Source organism: Oreochromis niloticus, linkage group LG2 (assembly GCF_001858045.2).
Source record: "Oreochromis niloticus isolate F11D_XX linkage group LG2, O_niloticus_UMD_NMBU, whole genome shotgun sequence".
Taxonomy (NCBI): domain Eukaryota; kingdom Metazoa; phylum Chordata; class Actinopteri; order Cichliformes; family Cichlidae; genus Oreochromis; species Oreochromis niloticus.
Window position 1 is genome coordinate 2,493,689 of NC_031966.2, and position 9,946 is coordinate 2,503,634.

Consider the following 9,946-nt stretch of genomic DNA (forward strand, 5'->3'; position numbering starts at 1 on the left):
GGAAGACAGGATAAAGACATGCTGTGGAAGAGAGACAGAGATTAATAACAGATACGATTCAATGCAGAGAGGTCTATTAACACATAGTGAGTGAGAAAGGTGACTGGAAAGGAAAAACTCAATGCATCATGGGAATCCCCGGCAGCCTACGTCTATTGCAGCATAACTACGGGAGGATTCAGGGTCACCTGATCCAGCCCTAACTATATGCTTTAGCAAAAAGGAAAGTTTGAAGCCTAATCTTGAAAGTAGAGATAGTGTCTGTCTCCTGAATCCAAACTGGAAGCTGGTTCCACAGAAGAGGGGCCTGAAAACTGAAGGCTCTGCCTCCCATTCTACTTTTAAATACTCTAGGAACAACAAGTAGGCCTGCAGTGTGAGAGCGAAGTGCTCTAATAGGGTGATATGGTACTACAAGGTCATTAAGATAAGATGGGGCCTGATTATTTAAGACCTTGTATGTGAGGAGCAGGATTTTGAATTCAATTCTGGATTTAACAGGAAGCCAATGAAGGGAAGCCAAAACAGGAGAAATCTGCTCTCTCTTTCTAGTCCCTGTCAGGACTCTTGCTGCAGCATTTTGGATTAACTGAAGGCTTTTCAGGGAGTTTTTAGGACATCCTGATAATAATGAATTACAGTAGTCCAGCCTGGAAGTAATAAATGCATGAACTAGTTTTTCAGCGTCACTCTGAGACAGGATATTTCTAACTTTAGAGATGTTGCACAAATGGAAGAAAGCAGTCTTACATATTTGTTTAATATGTGCGCTGAAGGACATGTCCTGGTCAAAAATGACTCCAAGGTTCCTCACAGCATTACTGGAGGCCAAGGTAATGCCATCCAGAGTAAGAATCTGGTTAGATACCATATTTCTAAGATTTTCAGGGCCGAGTACAATAACCTCAGTTTGATCTGAATTAAGAAGCAGAAAGTTAGCGGCCATCCAGGTCTTTATGTCTTTAAGGCATTCCTGCAGTTTAACTAATTGGTGTGTGTTACCTGGCTTCATGGATAGATAGAGCTGTGTGTCATCTGCATAGCAGTGAAAATTTATGCTATGTCTTCTAATGATGCTGCCTAAGGCAAGCATGTATAATGTAAACAGAATTGGTCCTAGCACCGAACCCTGTGGAACACCATAATTGACCTTAGTGTGTGAAGAGGACTCTCCATTTACATGTACAAATTGGAGTCTATTAGATAGATATGATACAAACCACTGCAGCACAGTACCTGTAATACCTACAGCATGTTCTAATCGCTCTAATAGGATATTATGATCAACAGTATCGAACGCTGCACTGAGGTCTAGCAGGACAAGCACAGAGATGAGTCCACTGTCAGAGGCCATAAGAAGATCATTTGTAACCTTCACTAAAGCTGTTTCTGTGCTGTGATGAGCTCTGAAACCTGACTGAAACTCTTCAAATAAGCCATTCCTCTGCAGATGATCTGTTAGCTGTTTGACAACTACTCTTTCAAGGATGTTTGATATGAAAGGAAGGTTGGAGATTGGCCTATAATTAGCTAAGACAGCTGGGTCTAGAGATGCTTTTTAAGTAAAGGTTTAACTAAAGCCACCTTGAAGGCCTGTGGTACATAGCCGATTATTAGAGATAGGTTGATCATATTTAAGATTGAAGCATTAATTAATGGCAGGACTTCTTTGAGCAGTTTTGTAGGAATGGGGTCTAAAAGACACGTTGATGGTTTGGAGGAAGTAATTATTGAAGTTAACTCAGAAAGATCAATTGGAGAAAAAGAGTCTAAATGAATATCAATGGTACTAAAAGTAGCTGTAGATAATATTACATCTGTGGGATGATTATTGGTAATTTTTTCTCTAATGATAAAAATTTTATTTGTGAAGAAGTTCATGAAGTCATTACTAGTTAACGTTAAAGGGATTGTTGGCTCAGTAGAGCTCTGACTGTTTGTCAGCCTGGCTACAGTGCTGAAGAGAAACCTGGGGTTGTTCTTATTTTCTTCAATCAGTGACGAATAGTAAGATGTTCTGGCTTTGCGGAGGGCTTTCTTATAAAGCAGCAAACTATTTCTCCAGGCTAAATGATGATCTTCTAAATTTGTGACACGCCATTTCCTCTCCAGCTTACGAGTTATCTGCTTTGGGCTACGTGTTTGAGAATTATACCATGGAGTCAGGTACTTCTGATTTGAGGCCTTAGTTTTCACAGGAGCTACAGTATCCAGAGTCGTACGTAGTGAGGAGGTAAAATTATTAACAAGATGATCGACCTCTGTTGGAGTAGCGTTCAGATAGCTGCTCTGCTCTATGTTGGTACAGGGCATTGAAGATGATAACAGTGGGTGGATTATATTCTTAAACTTAATTACAGCACTTTCAGAAAGACATCTACTGTGATAAAGTCTACTCTCCACTGCTGTGTAATCAATTATTGTAAATGTAAATGTTATCAGGAAATGATCAGACAGCAGAGGGTTTTCAGGAAACACTGTTAAATGTTCAGTTTCTATGCCATATGTTAAAACAAGATCTAGAGTGTGATTAAAGTGGTGGGTGGGTTCTTTTACAGTTTGAGAGAAGCCAATTGAGTCTAATAACAGATTAAATGTAATGTTGAGGCTGTCATTTTTAGCATCTACATGGATGTTAAAATCACCCACAATAATTATTTTATCTGAGCTGAGCACTAAATCAGATAAAAAGTCTGAGAAATCAGAGAGAAACTCTGTGTAAGGCCCAGGTGGACGATAGATGATAACAAGTAAGACTGGTTTCTGAGTATTACAGCTGGGGTGGACGAGGCTAAGCATCAGGCTTTCAAATGAGTTAAAAGTCTGTCTGGGTCTTTGGTTGATTAATAGGCTGGTGTGAAAAATTGCTGCCACACCGCCCCCTCGGCCTGTGCTTCGAGGTTTCTGGTAGTTAGAATGACTCGGGGGTGTTGATTCATTTAAACTAACATACTCATCCTGCTGAAGGTTGTTGGGAGTATTGTTGATATTCAGATGTAAACTGTTGCAGTAACTGTGGACATAAAACAGATGTTTCACAGTTACATTGTAAGAGAGGACCATTGAAACTATTTGCACTTCCTCTTGCATGAAAACAATGATCCTGCCAATGACATCTATGAGTATTGCATGAAGGTTTACGTGTTTGTCAACAGTCCCTCGCCATCTCTTGCTATCTTTGGCCTTGGATGTGGAGCAGCTCATGGTCAACAGGAATTTGGATCAGACACACAACACTTCATTGACTGGGAATTCTATGTTGATGATGTGCTTGTATCAAGGCCCACAGGCAGTGAGGCTATTGATCTACTGAAGAGAACACAGAAAATGCTTGCCACGTTTAACCTTCATCTGCATAAAATAGCATCGAACAGCTCTGAGGTTCTTGATGTGTTTTCTCCAGATGACTGTGCAAAGGGGCTCAAGGAGCTAAATGTGGAGGCTGATGTGACACCTACACAGCGAAGTCTTGGTATGATATGGTACCTATAGAAAGACACCTTTAGCTGTCTCTCTTGCAGTTCATGGCATCACTGCAAGCAGCCTCGCGCAGTAGAGGAACTGAACTGTCATCATCAAAAGTGTGCAGAAGGAAATGTTTGATGAGGAACTAGCCTGTCTTGCCAATGGTAAAGACATACCAAAACAGAACCCGTTTACAGAAACTCAGTCCCTATTGTGATAATGAAGAACTCTTGAGGATAGGCAGCAGGCTCAAACACACAAACATTAACTACAAAGAGATACAACCTCTCATTATTCCAGGTGGTAGTCACATTGCCAAGTTGATAGTAGAATACCATCAGGGACGGGTATTCGCAGAAGGTACAGTCCGTACTGCTGGATACTGGATCACAGGAGCCAGAGGGCTAATCAAGCAGATTATCCACAACTGTATCACCTGCAGCAAACTTAGGAGGAGAACAACTGAGCAGAGAATGACAGACTGCCTTTCGATCACATCAGCACCAAACCTCCTTTCACCTTTGTGGGCTTTGGCCCTTGGTCTGTAGTCACAAGGCGCAGAAGAGGAGGCCAGGCAAACAGTAGAAGCTGGGCTGTTCTTTATATGTGTCTTAGCACATGTGCAGTACACATTGAACTGATTGAGTCAATGGATGAAGTTTCAGTAATGCCCTGCATAGATTCTTCAGTCTGAGAGGACCTGTTAAGCAGATTCGATCAGATTGATGGGAACTAGGTTTCATACTGACAGACCCCAGCGTGTCAAGCATTAAGAAATACTTGGGAGAAGAAGGATGCACCTGGATCTTTAATCCACCTCACTCTTCCCATATGGGAGGCAGCTGGGAATGTATCATAGGGCTGTCTCGGCGTATCCTAGATGCAATGCTTCTTCAGACCAGACACTCTCATTTGACACATGAGGTGCTTTCCACTCTACTGGCAGAGGTAACAGCCATCACAAGTCTTGTTCACGAGTGATGGGAGAAGGGAGCGGGAAGCTGACAGACGGATTGGAGCTGCGGCTGCAGTGATGCAGACGCTGTGTCGGTCCATCGGTTGATCTACCCTCACCTATGGTCAAGAGCTGTGGGTAGTGACCGAAAGAATGAAATCGCGAATACAAGCGGCGGAAATGAGCTTCCTCCGAAGTGTGGCTTGTCTCTCTCCCTTAGAGATTACGGTGAGATCCTTTGCCACATCAAAAGGAGCCAGTTGAGGTGGTTCGGGCATCTGATAAGGATGTTTCCTGGGCGTCTCCTGAGTGAAGTGTTCTGGCATGTCCCACTGGGAGGGGGCCCCGGGGCAGACCCATTACACGCCTTGGGGTTCCCCCTGACAAGCTGGAGGAGGTAAATGGTAAATGGTAAATGGCCTGTATTTATATAGCGCTTTTCTAGTCCCTAAGGACCCCAAAGCGCTTTACATATCCAGTCATTCACCCATTCACACACACATTCACACACTGGTGATGGCAAGCTACGTTGTAGCCACAGCCACCCTGGGGCGCACTGACAGAGGCAAGGCTGCCGGACACTGGCGCCACCGGGCCCTCTGACCACCACCAGTAGGCAACGGGTGAAGTGTCTTGCCCAAGGACACAACGACCAAGACTGTCCGAGCCGGGGCTCGAACCTTCCGATTACAAGGCGAACTCCCAACTCTTGGGCCACGAGCCCTGACCCCAGAACTCCCTGGGGTCAGGGAGTTCTGGGCTTCTCTGCTTGGGCTGCTGCCCCAGCGACCCGGGCCTGGATAAGTAGAAGAAGATGGATGGATGGATGGAAGCAGGAAGACCCGTAACAAAATCCTGGGCAATATGGGACCAAGGTCTGTGGATCCAGTGGAGTACTATGGTACGTGCAGAGGTGGGTACAAACTGCCGACCAGGCGGACCAGTACCTGGGTCGGGCTCCTCCTGAAGGGCTTGCTGGATAGTGTTCTCGATTCCCTAGGTTACTGTGCCCACCCTGCAAAACGCAGGGAGGTATTGCTGTCTGTGACAAACTGGCTGGAGAGAGCATCAGGTTTGACATTTCTGGACTCTGGACGATAGAAAAGTTTAATCGTGCAAAAATAGTGACCAGCGAGCCATATCACAAAAGGATGCTCTGCCCCCTCCAGTAGGTGTCTCCATTCTTCTTGGGCTATTTTTACCAACACCTATCCTATCCAACACCAGTGTCTGATGCAACTTCTACGATAAATGGTTTAGAATAGTCGGGGTGGATGAGTATGGGAGCAGGAGTGAATAAGTGTTTTAACTTTGAGAAAGCTAATTCAGCTTTAGGTGACCATGTGAACAGAACCTAGGTGGATGTGAGGTGAGTTAGAGGTGCTGCTACCTGTCTGTAGTTGTGGATGGAACGCTGGTAGAGGTTCGTGAACCTGAGGAACTGTTGAAGGTGGCTGCGTGTGAAAGGAGTGGGACATCCAGCGACTGCTCGGATTTTGGCAGGGTCTGTCTTCACCTGTCCCCCTGCCAGAACATAGCCCAGAAAAGTGACGGATGGTGAATGGAACCCGCACTTCTCTGTTTTCACATACTGATGATTTTCCAGTAGCCGCTGAAGCACAGTGTGAACATGGATTTGAGGCTCTTGGAGATCCTTGGACAAACACAAAAAGGTTTAGGAAGTCCCTGAGAATGTCATTCACTAGTGCCTGAAAAACTGCATTTATGAATGGGATGACTAGGTATTCAAGGTGACCCAATGGTGTATTAAAGGATGTTTTTCATTCACCGCACCCCTCTGATGTGGAATGGTAGGCGTTTTGCAGGTCCAGTTTTGTGAAGATGGTGGTGCTGCGGATGGCTTCAGAGTGTTTTTCCAACCTGAGATGAGAATGTTTTTCAGAGCAGGCAGGAGGACAGGCAGATGATGATTAGTCGATTCCTGATTGAGAGGTTTGATGAGAGGCCAGCATGAGGCTGCACACTGAGGCAGGTTGAGAGTGGATGCGAAGAAAACTGTGGACAGGAGACAAGGTAAGTATGCAATGATCAAAAGCAGAATCACAAGGAATTGGAGCCGTGTTGTCACCGTGGATAGCTGTCGGACCAGTGAAGAAGAGATGACTGCGGCGGTCTTAAATGCAGCCATGATGATTGTCACTTAATGAGAAACAGAGTGTCCAAGGTCCTGCCCAGGGGTGCAACTGGGAAAACACAGGAGATGGAACAACACTGGCCGCTCACACAGAACTTAAAAACAGATGTTATTGACTTAGGAACGACTTACACTCCTTAATAGATTTATTGTGAGGCTCTGCAGTGGTTGAGGGGATGTGGCTTTTTATGAATAGGACACTGCCTTTCCATATCACAGGCTTTCTTGTTCAAACTGTCCTGGACAGTTTTTTCCTGTGATATTTCTGTCTTGTGAGCAGAGACAACCCTTATGGGGCTTTCTCGCTGTAATATCTGGTCTAAAGTGATCTGTTGTAGATGCTAAGAGCCTGAAACCTGGGTCATTGTGAGCCTTTGCCTCTTTGCAAACAAAGAGAATGGAGGAAAAATGACACCATGGTCAACTTTATACTTAAAACTCTTTTAAGTCCTGCATCTGCATGCAGTCGGGGAATGAGATGAGTAGAAAACTGTCTTCAACATCCGTCTCAGCCATTTTGAATACTTGGTTATGCCGTTCAGACTCACGAATGCCTCTGCTGTGTTTGAAGCCTTAGTGAGTAACGTCCTGAGAGATTTCATTAATCACTTTGTTTTCATTTATCTCAATGACTTTCATTTTTTCCAAGTCAGAACGTAAGAATCACCTCGTCAAGTCTTCCAGTGCCAAATCACAACAACAGTCGCCTCAAGGTGCTTTATATTGTAAGGTAGATCCTACAATAATACATACAGAGAAAAACCCAACAATCATATGACCCCCTATGAGCAAGCACTTTGGCAACAGTGGGAAGGACAAACTCTCTTTGAACAGGAAGAGATCACAAACACAAACAAAGCATTTACAAAACATTTTAATATCACTGTAATATTTAATTGCCACATTTATTTCATCAAAGTGACTCTGGAAAAGTGTTCCAGGTTAACAGTTTTTTATGTCAACTGGTTAGATTTGCTTGAATATTTTACTTTCCGCTTTCCAGATGTTGCATATGCAGATTTATCAATTTGAGTATGTTGTGTTTTGACCAGATTAAAGATCTCGCGGTTAAGATTGCTATCTTCAGTTCATGCAGTTGGGTGTAGATGTTCATGTTATCTTCAGGTAACCATGAAAATGATGCTGATTAAAATATTTTTAATAAAGTTAAAATAAATAGCAGCCCTCTGGCTGGACTTGAACCTGTGTTCTTTGAACTAAATCACAAGGTGACATTTGTTTTCTTCTGATACCACTGAACAGCTGTTTACTCAGTATAATGAAACATCTTTGCAAACACAGTGGAAAAAAATGCATTTTTCTTTCTGAGGTGTCTGCAGTAGAAGTAACACCTGGGATGTCGATTTGCAGGGCCCACAACTCCAGTACAAGAAATCTGTTCTGGCTCTTACCCATGCAGAGTTCAGCTGGAGTCGATGTGGGTGAGGGGACTCACCCAGTCCCAACTACCTCTGTCTTCCCTGCGTTTATTGATAAGGAGAAACCTGAGTCGCCTTGTAGGTTAAATCTTATCAGTCCCACCTGTTAATGGTAGCTCCTTATTGATCATGGCACTTGTAATTTCTGGGATGGCTTTAGTCGCCTGGACAGCAGGCTCACAGGAAAGATTAATGTATAATGGCCAGGGTAGCCTGTAAGAGCTATTTGCACTAATAAAGAATAATACTCAGACTTTTACCTTTACTGTTTCACAAAAGGGTAAAAAGTCAGTGTCCACAATTTAGACTTTAATTGCAAAAAATGTTTTTAAAGCAATTTAGCAGGAGTGCTGCAAAGCAAAATCAAACCAAATAGTAATACTCAAACTAATTAAAAAACTAATTCAATCAACTGAACAATAGTTATCTATACAGGTACAGAAGAACCCAGAAACCCTTCTTTCACTAGATGTCACACCGTCACACTTAGGTCATTCAGTCAAGTTGCTGTCTGATGTCCACCCACACCTCCTCTCTCTGTCCTTCTACATTATGTTATTAGAATCACTATTATTCTATTTTCTGGTTCATTATACTGGTTAACTTAAACATGTTTATTTGTTATTGAGCATTATTGTTAAGATTGAGCATAATTAACCCTCGGTAAAACAACATATAAGTTATGGTAACTGGTACATATTTATGTTGGATTAGACTTAAGTGTCTTTCTACCCCAGGTCGTCATAACAGGTATTTAGATCAAACAAATTTAAATATTAGACAAAGATAACACGAGTGAGCACAAAATACAGTTTCTAAATGAAGGTATTTATTATTAAGGGGAAAAAAGGATGTAAACCAACATGGCCCTGTGTGAAAAAGTGATTGTCCCCTAAACCTAATAACTGGTTGGGCCACCTTTGCAGCAATATCACCAGTTCATCATACCAGATCAACAGGTATGACATCACTGCCTATCGATCCATCAGTTCTCCTCAGGCTTGGCAGAACCGACCTCGTCCTCTGTCTGTGGCGTGTGAGGTCCTGCGCACGCCCCGACCTCCAGTGACGGCGTGGCAGGTTCCTCCCACTCGCTGACCTCCGGCCCAGGCTGAGGTGGGTGAGCTGGTGGTGCAAGAAGAGGAAGCTCAGCTCCTCTGCAGCAGCACCGCAGACCACGCCCCACCACATGGTAATAAAAAACAAACCCGTAACAATATAACTATGGAAAGAAAAAAAATGAACCATGGTTGCTAGCATGGCTTAGTACAGATCGCTTCCAACTAGTGAAGTATGTTATTTTACACAATGGAACTACTTTCACTAGTTTAAAAAAATAAAATAAATCATTGATCAGTTTAAACTATTGTATTCGAACTTGAGGTCAGAGGTGTCCAACTCCAGCTCTCGTCCTGCAGCTTTTAAACACATCCTTGTTCCGACACACCTGAATCAAATGAATGGCTTGTTATCAGGCCTTTGCCAAACTTGATGGCATGCTGAAGAGGTCATCAAACCATTTGATTCAGCTGTGTTGGAGTAGGGATGCATCTAAAAGCTGGGCGACAGTAGCTCTTGAGGGCTGGAGTTGGACACCCCGCTTTAGGTCATAAACTCAGACAACCTACTAAACTGCTGCAGGAACATTTTTGTTTCCCTCCAAACTTTAGATTGAAATAATCCCATGTTTGTTTTTAGGTTTGAATTCAAGAAGTGAATAAAATGTAGTCTTATCACTGTTATGTTGGCTAAAATCCTTCAAACTTTAAACCTTTTACTTTCTAAACTTCATTGTGTTCAGTGTTTTTCTAAGAAAGAACACAGCTCAGGCAGAGGTTCAATACTAAAACAAAACTACACTGTATTATAGTGCTACTGGTAGTAGCATCTAAGCAAACTCAATATGTACAAAATGATTGTGAGTCAAGTATG